The 15,326-nt window shown below is 38.3% G+C and overlaps 1 long non-coding RNA gene across 1 annotated transcript; it reads right to left on the bottom strand.

The window, feature by feature from the left end:
* Nucleotides 1-7,758: 7,758 nt before the first annotated feature.
* LOC123335066 lies at nucleotides 7,759-14,537 on the bottom strand. The gene is made up of 2 exons (XR_006553359.2): nucleotides 14,472-14,537; nucleotides 7,759-9,618 (listed from the first exon to the last, which is right to left on the bottom strand). It is a non-coding gene; the product is annotated as an uncharacterized LOC123335066 (long non-coding RNA).
* Between the last annotated feature and the right edge of the window lie 789 nt (nucleotides 14,538-15,326).

Below are 15,326 nucleotides of genomic sequence, written 5' to 3'. Positions count from 1 at the left end.
ATCAAACCAGTCCATCCTAGAGGTAATCAGTCCTGAATACTCATTGGAAAGACTGATACTGAAGCTGAAACTTCAATACTTTGGCCACCTGATGTGAAGAACTGACTCATTTGAAAAGACCCTGATGCTGGGAAAGATTGAAGGCGGGAGAAGGGGATGACAGAGGATGAGATGGTTGGATGGCATTACTGACTCAATGGACATGAGTTTGAGTAAACTCTGGGAGTTGGTGATGGACAGGGAGGCCTGGTGTGCTGCAGCCCATGGGGTCTCGCAGAGTCAGACATGACTGAGTGACTGAACTGAACTCTAGGAGGTGGGTTATAGAGGATCTTGCTGTGATTTATGTCAGAGTGACCTAGTGTTTTCCTCTAAGTTTTATAGATTCTGGTTTTACATTTAGGTCTTTAATCCATTTTGAGTTTATCTTTGTGTATGGTGTTAGAGAGTATTCTAATTTTACACGTAGCTGTCCAGTTCTCCCAGCAGCACTTACTGAAGAGACTCTCTTTGCCCCATTGTATATTCTTGCTTCCTTTGTCAAAAATAAGGTACCCATAGGTGTGTGAGTTTATTTCTGGGCTTTCTATCTTGTTCCATTGGTCTATATTTCTGTTTTTGTGGCTTAGGCTTTTTTTTTTAAGTGATTGCATTCTAAAACTCCTTTATTTGGCCCATGAGGAGGATTTAAAAACTCTGTGGCATGGACAATTTGCAAGAATAGGAGGCCTAGTGATTATGATTGCAATTATCAGAAACAGCTTAACATGGCATATAAACAAGTGAACATAAAAAACTAGTTTGTGAACTAGGTCTTAGAAAATGCTTTGAAAGCCGCTGGTTCAGATAAAATAGAAGTTCAAATGAGGATCTCTACATCAAAGAAGTTTATGTTTCTATTTTGAGGCACAGTAGGCATCCGTAATTACCTCAAAAGAGGAAAAGAGTTTCCCAGTTAGGGAAATCATAGGCAAAGGATTAAATACTATCCACTGAGCTATGAAGAAACTGCCTCAGTATATCCTTCAGGCAGCCACCATTACAGTCAATTACCTATATACTTTGATCTAATATCAAGGAATTTTGAATTTAGAATTTATTACATGTATATAGGCCATCAAAGCTGGAAGTTCATGTAATCTCTACTTCAAGTAGTAGTATTTAGAAGAAATCCAAGCTGTATAATATTTTCATAATAGGTCACATTAAATCAAGTTTTAATCACTTCATTGAATCTACTCTGCCAAGGTCACAAAGGACCTCCATCTTTGACCCTCAAGTTTCATCTGACTAAACACAGCTGTATTGCCTTCTTCCTTCTTGACACAATTTCTCCACATGACTTTCGGAACACCTTCTCTTCTGATTTTCTATGACCAACTGGCTACTCCCCCTCAGTCTCCTTTGCTGACTTCTCTCCATTTCCTAGACCTCAAAAAGCTGATGTACCCTAGCATTGGCCATCTTTTCAACTACATTAAATCCCTACATGATCTTATTAAATTTCATTGCTTTAATTATAGTTTTCCTAATCTTTTCTCAAGTCCTTCTAGATGTGATATCTCCCCATAAGTCCACAGACCCAAATAACTAGTAGCTCAATCAACATAACTTATGTTTAACAGGCATTTCAAATTGTGCATGGCCACAATTCTTAATCTTTTCCATACTAAAACTAACCCTGAATTTCCATAACAGTAAATGGCACCACCAATACCAAAATACCCCAAACAGGGGGCCGTTTTTTTTTTTAACATTCCATATGTAAGACCATTATCAAATCATGTCAAATTTTATCTTTAAAATATGAATCAAATCCAACCAATTTATGTTAACTCCAGCACTATCATCCTAATTCACACTATCACTATTTTTTTAAATTAATTGGAGGACAATTACTTTACAGCATTATGGTAGTTTTTGCCATACATTGACATAAATCAGACACAGGTGCACATGTCCCCCTCATCCTGAACACCCCTCCCACCTCCCTCCCCACCCCATCCCTCTGGGTTGTTCCAGAGCACTGGCTTTGAGTGCCCTGCTTCATGTATCAAACTTGCACTGGTCATCTATTTTACAAATGGTAATGTACATGTTTCAATGCTGTTCTCTCAAATCATCTTACCCTCGCATTCTCCCACACAGTCCAGAAGTCTGTTCTTTCCATCTGTGTTTCTTTTGCTACCTTGCATCATCATTACTGTCATGTTAAATTCCATATATATGCATTAATATACTGTATCAGTGTTTCTCTGACTTTACTCTGTATAATAGGCTCTTGTTTCATCCACCTCATTAGAACTCATATGCACTTTTTTTATAGCTGACTAATATTCCACTGTGTATATGTACCACAACATCCTTACACATTTGACTGCTAATGGACATCTATGTTGCTTCCATGTCCTGGCTATTGTATTGTAAAGAGTGCTGCAATGAACACGGAGGGTACATGTGTCCCTTTCAATTCTGCCTATTTTTCTGCAATGGCCTTTTAACTGGGATCCCTTCTTATACCCATACAACAACCAGACTTACCTTTAAAAATTTCATTCAGATATCCATTCAAAACCCTCTGGGTTTCTCATCATCCCCTTCTTTTTATTTTTAAATTTTTTATAGGAGTATAGTTGATTTACAGTGTTATGTTTAAGGTCTACAGCAAAATGAATCAGTTATACATACACATTTATCCCCTTTTAAAAGATTCTTTTCCCATATAGATCACTACAGAGTACTGAGTAGAGTTCCCTGTGCTATACAATATGTCGTTATTAGTTATGTTTTATATAGTGTTTGTATTTTAATCCCAAACTTCTAATTTATCCACTCCCCTTATCCCCTGCAAGCATGTTTGTTTTCTACACCTGTAACTACTTTTTAAAATTTCATTTACTTATTCATGGCTGCTCTGAGTCTTCGTTGCTGTGTGGGCTTTCTCTAGTTGTGGTGAGTGGGGGCTACTCTTCATTGTGGTGCGTGGGCTTCTCGTTGCAGGGCACAGGCTCTAGGCATGGGAAGCTCAGCAGCTGAAGCTCGTAGGACAGTAGTTGTGGCACACAGGCTTAATTTCTCCTTGGCATGTGGGATCTCCCCAGACCAGGGATGGAACCCATGTCCCCTGCACTGGCAGGTGAATTTTTAACCACAGGACCACCAAAGAAGTCCCTCTATTTCTGTTTTGTAGATAAGTTCACTTTCTTTAAGATTCTACATATAAGCAATATCATATGATATCTGACTTATTTCACTTAGCATGACAATCTCTAGGTCTATCCACATTGCTGCAAATGGCTCCCTATAGGCAGAGACTTTGTACCGTGTACCCAGAGCCTAGAAGAGGGTCTGACACTTAACAGATGATTAATAAGTATCTGCTGGGTAAACAGGTGAATCACAGAGTATATTTTTCCAAGTATTTTTTTTAAACCTTGGTATCAGATATTATAACCTGGTAAAACAAAGACACAATGATTATCTGACACCTGTCTTTCTGATTACATGCTAGGATCATGCTTAGAGCCTCATCCGCCCCATTTTTTCTCACATGACTGTAATCAGTGCAGTTCAGTCACTCAATCATGTCCAACTCTTTGTGACTCCTCGGAATGCAGCACAACAGGCTTCCCTGTCCATCACCAATTCCCGGAGCTTGCTCAAACTTATGTCCATCAAATTGGTGATGCCATCCAACCATCTTATTCTCTGTTGTCCCCTTCTCCTCCTGCCCTCAGTCTTTCCCAGCATCAGGGTCTTTTCCAGTGAGTCAGCTCTTTGCATCAGGTGGCCAAAGTATTGGAGCTTCAGCATTAGTTCTTCCAATGATTATTCAGGGTTGATTTCCTTTAGGATTGACAGGTTTGATCTTCTTGCAGTCCAAGGGACTCTCAAGAGTCTTCTCCAACACCACAGTTCAAAAGCATCAATTCTTCAGCACTCAGCTTTCTTTATAATCCAACTTTCACATCCATACATGACTACTGGAAAAAAACACAGCTGACTAGATGGACCTTTGTCGACAAAGTAATGTCTCTGTTCTTTAATATGCTGTCTAGGTTGGTCATAGCTTTTCTTCTAAGGAGCAAGCGTCTTTTAATTTCATGGCTGCAGTCACCATCTGCAATGATTTTGGAGCCCCCCAAAAAACTTTACATGACTGTAATAAAGAATTCTAATTCTTCACCTTGGATTATCCTTTAGAATATGAGCCCTGTGATATACAGTTTTCTAGAAGGAAATAACATATAAACTCTACTTTTTAAGTATGACAAAAATGAAGATATGTATGTGACATATATAGATCTCTATTTGTGGGAATGATTTTTTACAGTGAGTGAGTAGAGAGCTTGAAAAATCTATACTGTGATTCCACTAGAAGTCCCCTTCCTGCCAAGACACTATATATTTATATGAAAGGAAAAGATAAAAAAAAGTTAAAAACCAGAGTTGTTAAGTGTCAAAACACAGATCTAAGCTGATAATTGTTTATTCTTTTCACAATTACTTAATGAATTTCTGTAATATGTCAGGCATTATGCTAAGCACAAGGAAATAGCAGAGAAGACAGATATAGGGTCTGTGCTGTCATAGGATTTACCTTAGAGTAGAGGCAGTTAGACAGGGAATGAGCAGAGAAATACATAAAATGAGTAAAAATTGTGATGACTGCTCCTAATATTATATGCTACAAAAAGGTGGAGTGTGGTAGGCAGAATGATGCCCCTCTCCAAGATGTCCACAATTCCAGTTCTCAGAAGTTGTGAATATGTTATAGGGGAATTAATGTTGCTAAATCAGCTGACATTGAGATCAGGAGAGTTTACTGAAATATCTGGGTGGCTCCAACAATGATGAAAGAGTGGAAAAGAGGGAAGAGAGGATCAGAATCTCAGAGATTTGAAAATGCTGCACTACTGATGGTGAAGGTGGAAGGAGCCACAAGCCCAGAAATGCCCCCAGCCTCTAGAAGCTGCAAACAGCCAGGAAATGGATCCTCCCCTAGAGCCTCCAGAAGGAGACGCTCCTGCTGGTGCCTTGATGTTGGCCCAGGGACACCCATTTCAGACTGGTGACCTCCACAAGTCTCAGATCATAAGTTTGTATCGTTTAAAGTCACTGGGTTTGTGATTATTCACTATAGTAGCAGATAAAAACAATGACACAGGGACTTCAGATAGAAGAGTCAATTCAAGCTTTCTCTAAAAAGGTATCATTGACCTGAGAGATGAAGGATTGGAAGGAACATGATATGAAAAGAGCTGGTGATAATGCATTCCAGGCAGAGAGAGTAGCAAGCCCAGGGGCCTTTAGATTGAAAAGAGATACGTTCTAGAACTGATGAAAGCTCACTAATTCAAGTGTGACAATGGAGGGAGGAAACAGTTAATAAGAAACTGGAAATTTAGGTAGGACTAGTTTTTCCAGGGCCTTATAGGCTACATTAAGGAACTTAGATTGTATAACATAATTAACATGTACAAACCATAGTACATAGCTCAATAGATATTTAAAGGGTGAACAAACTCGAGTAACCACCACCCAGATCAAGAAACAAAACATTACCAATTCCCTCTGAGGCCTCCCTCTTACCCCTTTCCAGTGTTGTTCTCCACTAAAGGCAGCTACTATTCTGACTTAGTTTTTCCAATAATTGAGCTTTATATAAGTAGAATCATAAAAAATGTGTTTGAGTTTCTGTTGAATATTATGAGATTTACACATATTGTTGCATTTAGCAGAAGTTTTTTTTTAAAGGTCATTGCTATATGAAAGTGAAAGTGAAGTCGCTCAGTCGTGTCTGACTCTTTGCAACCCCATAGACTGTAGCCTACCAGGCTCCTCCGTCCATGGGATTTTCCAGGCAAGAGTACTGGAGTGGGTTGCCATTTCCTTCTCCAGAGGATCTTCCCGACCCAGGGATCGAACCCGGGTCTCCCGCATTTAGGCAGACGCTTTACTGTCTGAGCCACCAGGGAAGCCTTTTTCATTGCTATATATGTTTCTGTATATAGCAATAACAATCTATATTCTACTGTTGAGGTTTGGATTGCTTACAAATTTTAGTTACAATGAACAGATCAAGAAGCAACATTTAGAACTGGACATGAACAATAAGACTGGTTCCAAATTGGGAAAGGAGTACATCAAGGCTGTATATTGTCACTCTACTTATTTAACTTATATGCAGAGTACATCATGTGAAATGCCCAGCTGGATGAAGCATAAGCTGGAAACAAGATTGCTGGGAGAAATATCAATAACCTCAGATACACAGATGACACCACCCTTATGGCAGAAAGGGAAAAACTAAAGAGCCTCTTGATGAAAGTGAAAGAGGAGAGCAAAAAAGCTGGCTTAAAACTTAACATTCAGAAAACTAAGATCATGGCATCCAGTCCCATCACTTCATGGGAAATAGATGGGGAAACAATGGAAACAGTGAGAGACTTTATTTTGGGGGGCTCCAAAATCACTGCAGATGGTGACTGCAGCCATGAAATTAAAAGATGCTTGCTCCTTGGAAGAAAAGATATGACCAACCTAGACAGCATATTAAAAAGCAGAGACATTACCAACAAAGGTCGTTTAGTCAAAGCTATGGTTTTTCCAGTGGTCATGTATGGATGTGAGAGTTGGACTATAAAGAAAGCTGAAGACTGAAGAATTGATGTTTTTGAACTGTGGTGTTAGAGAAGACTCTTGAGAATCCCTTGGACTGCAAGGAGATCCAACCACTCCATCCTAAAGGAAATCAGTCCTGAATATTCATTGGAAGGACTAATGCTGAAGCTGAAACTCTAATACTTTGGCCACCTGATGGGAAGAACTGACTCATTGGAAAAGACCCTGATGCTAGGAAAGACTGAAGGTAGGAGGAGAAGGGGATGACAGAGGATGAGATGGTTGGATGGCATCACCGACTCAATGGACATGAGTTTGAGTAGGCTCTGGGAGTTGGTGATGGGACAGGAAAGTCTGGCGTGCTGCAGTTCATGGGGTCTCACAAAGAGTTGGACATGACTCAACAACTGAACTGAACATTCTTTTATGTGTCTTTGGGTGCACATACTTCTATTTAACATATACCTAAGACTGCAATTATTGAGTTGTAGGGCATGCATACACTGAACTTGAGTAAATGCTGACAGTTTTCTAGACTGACTGTACTACCTTACACCCCACCAGCAGTGTGTGATAGCTGAAGTTGTCCTATCCTTGTCCAACACTTGAAAATGTCAGCTCTTGGGTGGCTAAAGGTCTTTCAATGTGGTTTTAAATTCCATTTCTTTGATAATGATGTTGAAACCTTTTAACATGCTTATTGGCTTTTCAAACATTCTCTTTTACTAAGTACTTGTTCAGCGACTTACTACTCCAGTTTTTAAGAGATAATTCTGATTTATATAAGGAGATTATATTAGCCAGTTTTAAGCACTTATCTGCATCCTAGTGTAACATGAATGAAGTTTGGTATATGCACAGAAAATTTATAAGTGCTTAAATACACAGGGAATGCTATAGAAACAAAGGTGTGCAATACAACTCCATCAAAGTGGAATTTACCTGTAAGATTAATGATGAAATAGAATCAAATCATGCTTTCTAAAAAATCTTGATCTATCCTAAAATACCTTACTCTTGGTCTACCCATCATCAGCTTTAAGAGAGTATCATACTTCCTCATGAATTGAATTTATTAATGAAATGGTCCTTTAAAAACAAGCTTGACAGAAATTTAATGACTGAAGGAGAGAAAATGCAATGCTGCATAAAATTTAGTTTAATGGCCTCCAGAAAAAATTAATTTTACTAGTTTGAGACTGAGACATAAATATGTGGAGGAGAAAGGGCATGTCCAATTAATGGGATTTCTGGCAGCCTGCCCAAGAAGATTCTGCAAAGTCTCACAAAACAAGGTAAAACACCCCTCTGGAGCCAGTGGTACGCTTGTCCAGAATGCAGAGGGCTCCGCCTGACAATAAATTAACTTTGTACAGCACGCTTTATTGCTCTGCCCTGCATTCTGGCAGGCTTTTTCTCATTGTCTCGACCCCTGAGTGGCTTGCTTTGCTTGTTCTGTTTTAAAGATGACTCAGTCAGACTCTTAGTCTTTCATCTTTTCCTTTCCCTACCCCCACCCCATTTTTGTCCCTAGAGTATGGAAGCAAGAGCAGAGCCATTTGTTGTTGTTGTTCATGTTCCAGCATACTGAGCTATTACTGGCCCTGAGAAGGGTACTGGTTCTTTTCTCTTTCAAACCTTCATAGGTTGTTATCTGTGGTGTAACCAAGTTACCTCTGACTCTCCAAATTCTCTGAAGCTAGTAATCACTAATATCCATGCTTTCTGAGGGTGGGCTGCTTTTTATCCCTGCCGCCTCCTGGGAAAACCTGCAATTCCCTTTGCAGCTCCAAGTAAGGGGACACGAGAGCAGCCCCAGATCCAAAGCTGACAGGGCAGCGCCCTGGTGCGTTCTGCACTGCTGCTCTCCCTCCTTCACACCTTCCTTCCTCGGTCTATATTTGAAGAACCTAGTAAATTAATTTCCCCTGGGCAAAGGTTGAGAGGAGGTGGGGGTGAAGGAAGGGAGTGTCTTAGGGGCAAAAAATGCAGTCGATTCGCCCTCTGCTGGTTCAAGGTATGAATTATTGCTGCCTAATCAGTGGGAAAAGAGAAAGCAATCCATACCACACCAATAAAGTACAGCTATAAATCAGCTTCATTTAGCTTACTCGTTCATCTTCAACAGCTACTTTTTCCCCATTAGCCCTACATGTTGCCCCAACACAGAGTAGTTCTAAGCACTAGACCTAGTTAGTATGTTACACTGCCCTGAGCCCATTTTCATTTGCCCTTGGGTTTTTGCTGCTCTAAGATGTGAATTAAAAAATGCAAATGTGCTCTTTTTGTTTCGTTCGTTGCTAGGCAACTGGAAAGATGACACTAAACAGTCACCTTCTAGAGCACACTCGTGTTTCAGTCCAACCTCTCTAAAATAGTAATTTCATGTGAAGAAAAAGAGCTGCTTTTTGGGTTCTTGAGACTAACTAGAAAACCGTGCAGAAAGAGCAGTCTGTCCCCATGCCAGATTCTTAGAAAAGCTGACAGGCAGCTTTGTGCAAGAAAAGGGATTGGCCGCCATAACTCACACGGACTTTTGTACCGCCTTCGTTGTCTTACGCGTTGTGTCGGAATAAACCAACACACCAAGGTTGGTTAATCTACTGTCTCTTGCACAGCAAGACAGAATTTACAAGAATGCACTTAGAATCTGATGGGCAGTGAGAAGGAAAACCCAGGGTTTTGCATTATAAAATATTATTTAAAATTAACAGCTTCCTCTGCCAGCCTTTATGTCCCAAATCAAGAGTTTTCCCCCTCCATATCAGGCATTGTAAATTAGTCAGTCATGCAGCCTTTGGAAGCAGTTGGGATTGGCCAATTCCTTTGTCAGGTGAAAATCTCTGCAGCGAGTCATGGGACTAAACTGGGCGGTGTCGCTGTCCGCGTCAATGGTGCTGAACTCTAGGCGTGGCCAGAGAGGGTTCCTTTGCATGACAACTTCCGGTAGGGCGGGGTCAAGTTCGCTCTCCAAAAAGTGGCTCCATCTGCCATCTGGTGGTAAATAAGGAAAATGCTTTTGATGAAGTTCAAAAAGGACTTTGGATTGAGACCCTAAAGGTTTTGGAATATTGAACCTCAGGAAGTGATTTGGGGGAGATCTGGCTATTTTTAAAAGTCACAGAAGTATAGGAGAATTGAGAATTCCGAGAGTGATCTCCCACTTCTACCATCTCCCAAATAATTTGCAAATATGTTTAAAATTTCCCAATCATTTCTTTCAGTATATCTTGCTATTAGAAAAGTATCTGTTTTTACAGACATTTAGAAATAGTTACTAAAGTATTCCCCGAGTACATTTTACAGAAAGAAATGCTTTGGAAGCTGCATTAGCCAAATACGTTGAAGAAAGTTTAGCCAAGAGTACTGCTCTGATTTCAGTTTCTGGAAGGAAAAAAAAACAACTGTAATTATAACTAGGAAGTGGTTAAGAGGTCATAAGAATTCTAGAAGAAAAACTCATATTTCTTATTTTCTTCCAGGACTAGTATATAAACTATCAGAGTTGGCAATATAGGAAAGTTATGGTATGCTTATGTTTACCCTGTATATTTTCACTCTGTGTACTTTTACAGTCACTGTGAAATTTGTACATTTAACTTTAGATGTGGAGTCCCTGAAACCAATCAGGTTGCTGAGTAAATATTCTTTTCATAATGAGAATAAAGCAGGAGAAAGAAGTTAATGGTATGCTTCTTTCAAATGTTATATTTATAAAAATACTATGAAAAGGTGGGTACTTTTTAAGAGGCTGTAATGTCAAAATCCCAACTGACTTTAAAATTTCTATGTTTTTGATGGTAACCTCTTCTTCCTTATTAATTTCATATCACTCTCCCCATAATTCTGAAACAAGTCACTGCTTTATAACCAGAGGCTTACTATATGATCTGTGGGTTACAGTGTATAGTCACTTCTAGCAAACTAAGTAAAAATGAATTTCTTTCTTAAACTTGGCAACCTCAGAAAAAGAACTATCCAAGAGGCACACTTGGCTTTGTCAGCCAACCCACTTAATATTTAGTATTGTTATGTTTTCTCATTTACTCTTCTATGGATCTTAACACAGAAAATACAGGTATCATGTGTTTTAAGACATAAAACACTTTTTAAAAATACTGATTTCAATAAAAATTTAGGTATTAAGTGTGGGGAAAATTACTTGAATTATCTTCATTGATAAAGGAGATAAATTGGTCAGAGTTTAAGAGAAGAATTAACATTCTAATCTAGACTCCATTTGGTTAAAATGGGAAGTTTCTCAAACACCTGTCAGATTTCATGGAAAGAGACCTATAACCTTTCCTACCAGAGTCAACATGGGTATGAAAGCCATTTGTTTAAAGTAAGAATGTAATATAAATCTGGAATGTAATATAAATCTGGAATATAAATGGTATTGGTTTATATTAAAGCTTCTTATGTTACTGTGGAAGACAGAAACATTATACGTACATACACATGGTAACCCATAAGGGGTACTGTCATTTAAAGCAACAGATGGTAGATCAAAAGCAGCTGCAGTAAGTTGAGCTGCCTAAGATAGATGTCTATACCCTTAAAGCCTCTTGTTCCTGCCAAATGGAATAAGAAACCTAAAATGCGTGAAAATAAACAATAAAAGGATAACCCTAAAATAACAAAGTCTAAAACTTCAGGTGTGAACTCAGTGTTTTAAAATGTGCTAAGAAAGTTTTTTTTTAAACTTATGGAGTATATACGAAAGAAAATAGAGGGTATATAATATATGATGTATGTAATATATATAGACATATGTATATATATATATGAGAGAAAGTGAACAAATGGAGCTAAATTGGTGAATCTAGATGGTTACTTATTATTGCTTATTATGTCAAATATCAACAAGTCTGGACTTAGGTAAGGAGAAGTTGTTTTAAAAGACTATTGTAATACCAGAACTCACTGATCACAAAATCTGCAAATGTCTCAAACAGAAAAAAAAAGGTTTTTAAAAAATAAAATTAGGAAGAGGTGTGTGTATATGTTAGTCACTCAGTCATGTCCAACTCTTTTTGACCCCATGTACTATAGCCCGCCAGGCTCCTCTATCCATAGAATGCTCCAGGCAAGAACACTGGAGTGGGTAGCCATTTCCTTCTCCAGGGGATCTTCCTGACCCAGGGATCAAACTCAGGTCTCCTGCATTGCAGGCAGATTCTTTACCATCTAAGCCACCTGGGAAGGGAGAGGTAGGCAGGGCTAACAGTAACTTTGTGTGGGAGTATGGCAAGGGGATACAGCAAGCAGACGGTATAATCATGGTGTTCGAACAGGAGTATTTTTCCCTCTATGGTTGATCAATTCTCTGAATGAACCATTAAGGAGGGGATGTCTGTATTTCAGGACTTGAGTTTGGAGATGAGTTAAAGTTCAGGGGCCAAGCAGGAGAAGAGAAGTCTAACTAAAATTTGGTCAAACCAAATTATAGACAACTCTTCTGTAGGTTTAAATTATTTCAAAATAAGATTTTTTTAAAAGTTTAAGAGTTAGTACTTAGCTACAGTTTTGGAATGTATTTTTTATTCTCCCAAAACATCATGATATTTTACTAGCTGTACTTTGCCCCTCTTTCCAGTAACTAGACTTTGATTAAAGACCCTACATTACAGCCTAGTAGGCTGTAGATTTATCTGGTCCTAATTTTACCTTCACCGGAAAGAATAAAAACTTCCTTAAAAAAATACCACAATGTTTAAAGGGTCCAAAGTTTTTCAGAGGAGAAAGTAAGTAGTTTGTAATTTAATCCCATCAAGCAAATATTAATACATACCCTGGGAACTAACTAAACAAATTAAGATTCAGAGGAATCCAATTAAAGAGCAGCATATTCCTGTATTTCAAGTTGTAAGAATGTATTTTTAAAATTTATGAGTCTTGAATGAGTTACTTAGAAATTGACTGTATTAAGATTCCTAGGTGGTGACTATAGTTAATAACACTGAATTGTATATTTGAAAACTGCTAAGAGAAAAGGTCTTGTAAGTTTGTTCTTTATTGTGATGAGAACTTTTAACTATGTGTGGTGATGAATGTTAACTAGACGTACCATGCTGACCATTTAGCAATATATATGAATCAAGTTGTATACCTTAAACTCATAATGTTGTATCAATTATATCTTAATTTTTAAAAAAAGACTTCTTAGGATGCAATAAGCTTCTGGTTAATGAGTTAATCATTGGGAGAAATACCTCCCTTTTCAATAAAAACTCTATAGCTATATATTAAATATAAAAATAAACTATATCAACTAAAGATAAGCATGTCCTTTTTCTTAATTATAAAGAGATACTCAGGACTCATCAGAGAAGGCAATGGCAACCCACTCCAGTACTATTGCCTGGAAAATCCCATGGATGGAGGAGCCTGGTAGGCTGCAGTCCATGAGGTTGCTAAGAGTCGGACATGACTGAGCGACTTCACTTTCACTTTTCACTTTCATGCATTGGAGAAGGAAATGGCAACCCACTCCAGTGTTCTTGCCTGGAGAATCCCAGGGACAGGGGAGCCTGGTGGGCTGCCATCTATGGCGTCGCACAGAGTCAGACATGACTGAAGCGACTTAGCAGCAGCAGCAGGACTCATAGTTAGAACATAGGAAGAACTACAACAAATCAATAGGAAAAAGACAATCCATGTAAAAAAAATGGGCAAGAGAACTGAACAACCCTACCCCAACCAAAGGTTATCCAGATAACCAAAAATATTCTTAAATAGTGCCCTACTACATCACTAATTAATAATCAGAAATGCAAATTAAGCCTACAATGAGATAGCAAAAATGGTTAAAATTTAAGATTAGTAATGACAAGTATTGGTAATAAGTAGAATAACTGGAAGTTATCCTGCTGATGAAGGTGTAATTGGTACAAGTTCTTAGAAAGCAGCTTGGCAGTATCGGATAAAGCTGAAGAGAGCAAACCCTGTGACACCAATGCCACTTCTAGGTATCTGCCCCCTCCTTCAAATGTATACACTTGTGTACAAAGTGACATGTATGATGACAAACTTCTATGAACAATGGAACAATAGAATGAGTAAATGAGTTTTTGCTGTATTCATGCTGAAAAAGACAAAAAGCAGTCTGTGACAGTTAGGAGCTAGCCTGATACTCAGAGCCAGGCTGTGTTGTTCTCATGTTGAACAAAAACAGGTTCACAGAACAACAATATTAGACATGGCTACTCTGTGATGGTGACGGATTAAGAGAAAAATAAGAAGATGCCACAAATAGGCATAAAGGTACATTTTCCAATCCACAAACATGACCAAGTATTTCTCTATCCTGGCTAATATGAATTACCAACTACAGTTTTAGCCTCCTCCCATTTTTTTCACTTTCTGCATGAGAATTATTAATATATCCAACAATAAAATTCTTTGAGTTACTCCTAATTTTAAAAAACTTTGTTCTTCTTCTGCTTGAGACATTTGCAAATTTTGTGAAGAGTGAGTTCTGTTATTGCAATGGTCTTTTAAAGCAGCTTCTCCTTACCTAAGTCTACATTTGTTGATATTTAACATAGTCCTACTTCAAACCACCCCCAAATCACCTTTCACACAATTAAATACCACAAGTCCTAAACTAAGTATCAATGAAAAGAGACCAGATTCTGAAGATAACCTACTGCACTTTTTTTTAACATTCTATACACTATATATAGTTGTTTTTGTTTTTCACAAAGGGAGTAACGAGCATCAGACAGTGTCAGAAGACAGGTTCTAGTTCTTATATTGCTAGGAGTAGCTGTATGGACTGGGCAAGTGATTTAAGCATTTGGGACTTAGTTTTTCATCTATTTAAAAAAAGGGGAGGGACTTACATGGTGGTCCAGTGCCTCAGACTCAGTGCTCCCAACGCAGGGGGGCCGAGGTTAGATCCCTGGTCAGGGAACTAGATTCCACATGCTGCAACTAAGCGTTTGAATCCTGTAACTAAGACCCGATGCAATCAAATAAATATTTTTAAAAAGGGGGTGGGGAGATGGACCTAATTTTTCTGAGGTGCATTTTTAAACATTCTATGATGACTATTAAAGAAACTCTGAACAAATACCTTGCACAATTTCTATTGGGCCATTTTCAATATATGTTAAGTAGTCTATTATTTAATTTCCTCTAAAATCTAAAGCCAAACATTTGTCTTCACTTCGTTTATCTACTATATTATTTGGGAAGCAGATTTACATACTAACTATGAGCATGAATTGTGTCAGACAAAACTAAATTATCTTAATAAATTAATAAAACTTTATTATCTCATATTTACTAGGTAAAGGGCCCTAGGGGAATAACATAACCTCTCAATTTCATCTGTAAAAAGGAAATGTGTACCCTATAGAGTTGTTGATGCAAGGGTTAAATCAGATAATGCATGTGAATTACTTAACACATACCAGTATATAGAAATATACCCAATAAGTACTAATTCCATCATAATCATGAGTAACAAACCAGTTGCTGGTTTTTCAGGATTTGAGCATTTGAGGATTCCAGGGAAAAGAATGGATTTATGCATATCATGAGGCAAGTTGAATAGCTGCCCTATCCAATGTACCTACTGGACCCCAGTTTCCTGAAGGATGATGTCTGTCTGTCCTCTTTTCTTTACCTACTGATCATTTCCTCCAAGCCCCCACCCCCACCCAGCTGGTTCAGGCTTCAGAAGACTCTTCGGG

Source organism: Bubalus bubalis, chromosome 9 (genome assembly GCF_019923935.1).
Source record: "Bubalus bubalis isolate 160015118507 breed Murrah chromosome 9, NDDB_SH_1, whole genome shotgun sequence".
NCBI lineage: Eukaryota > Metazoa > Chordata > Mammalia > Artiodactyla > Bovidae > Bubalus > Bubalus bubalis.
Note: the sequence above shows the minus strand (reverse complement) of the source record. Positions and strands in the feature narration are given on the sequence as shown.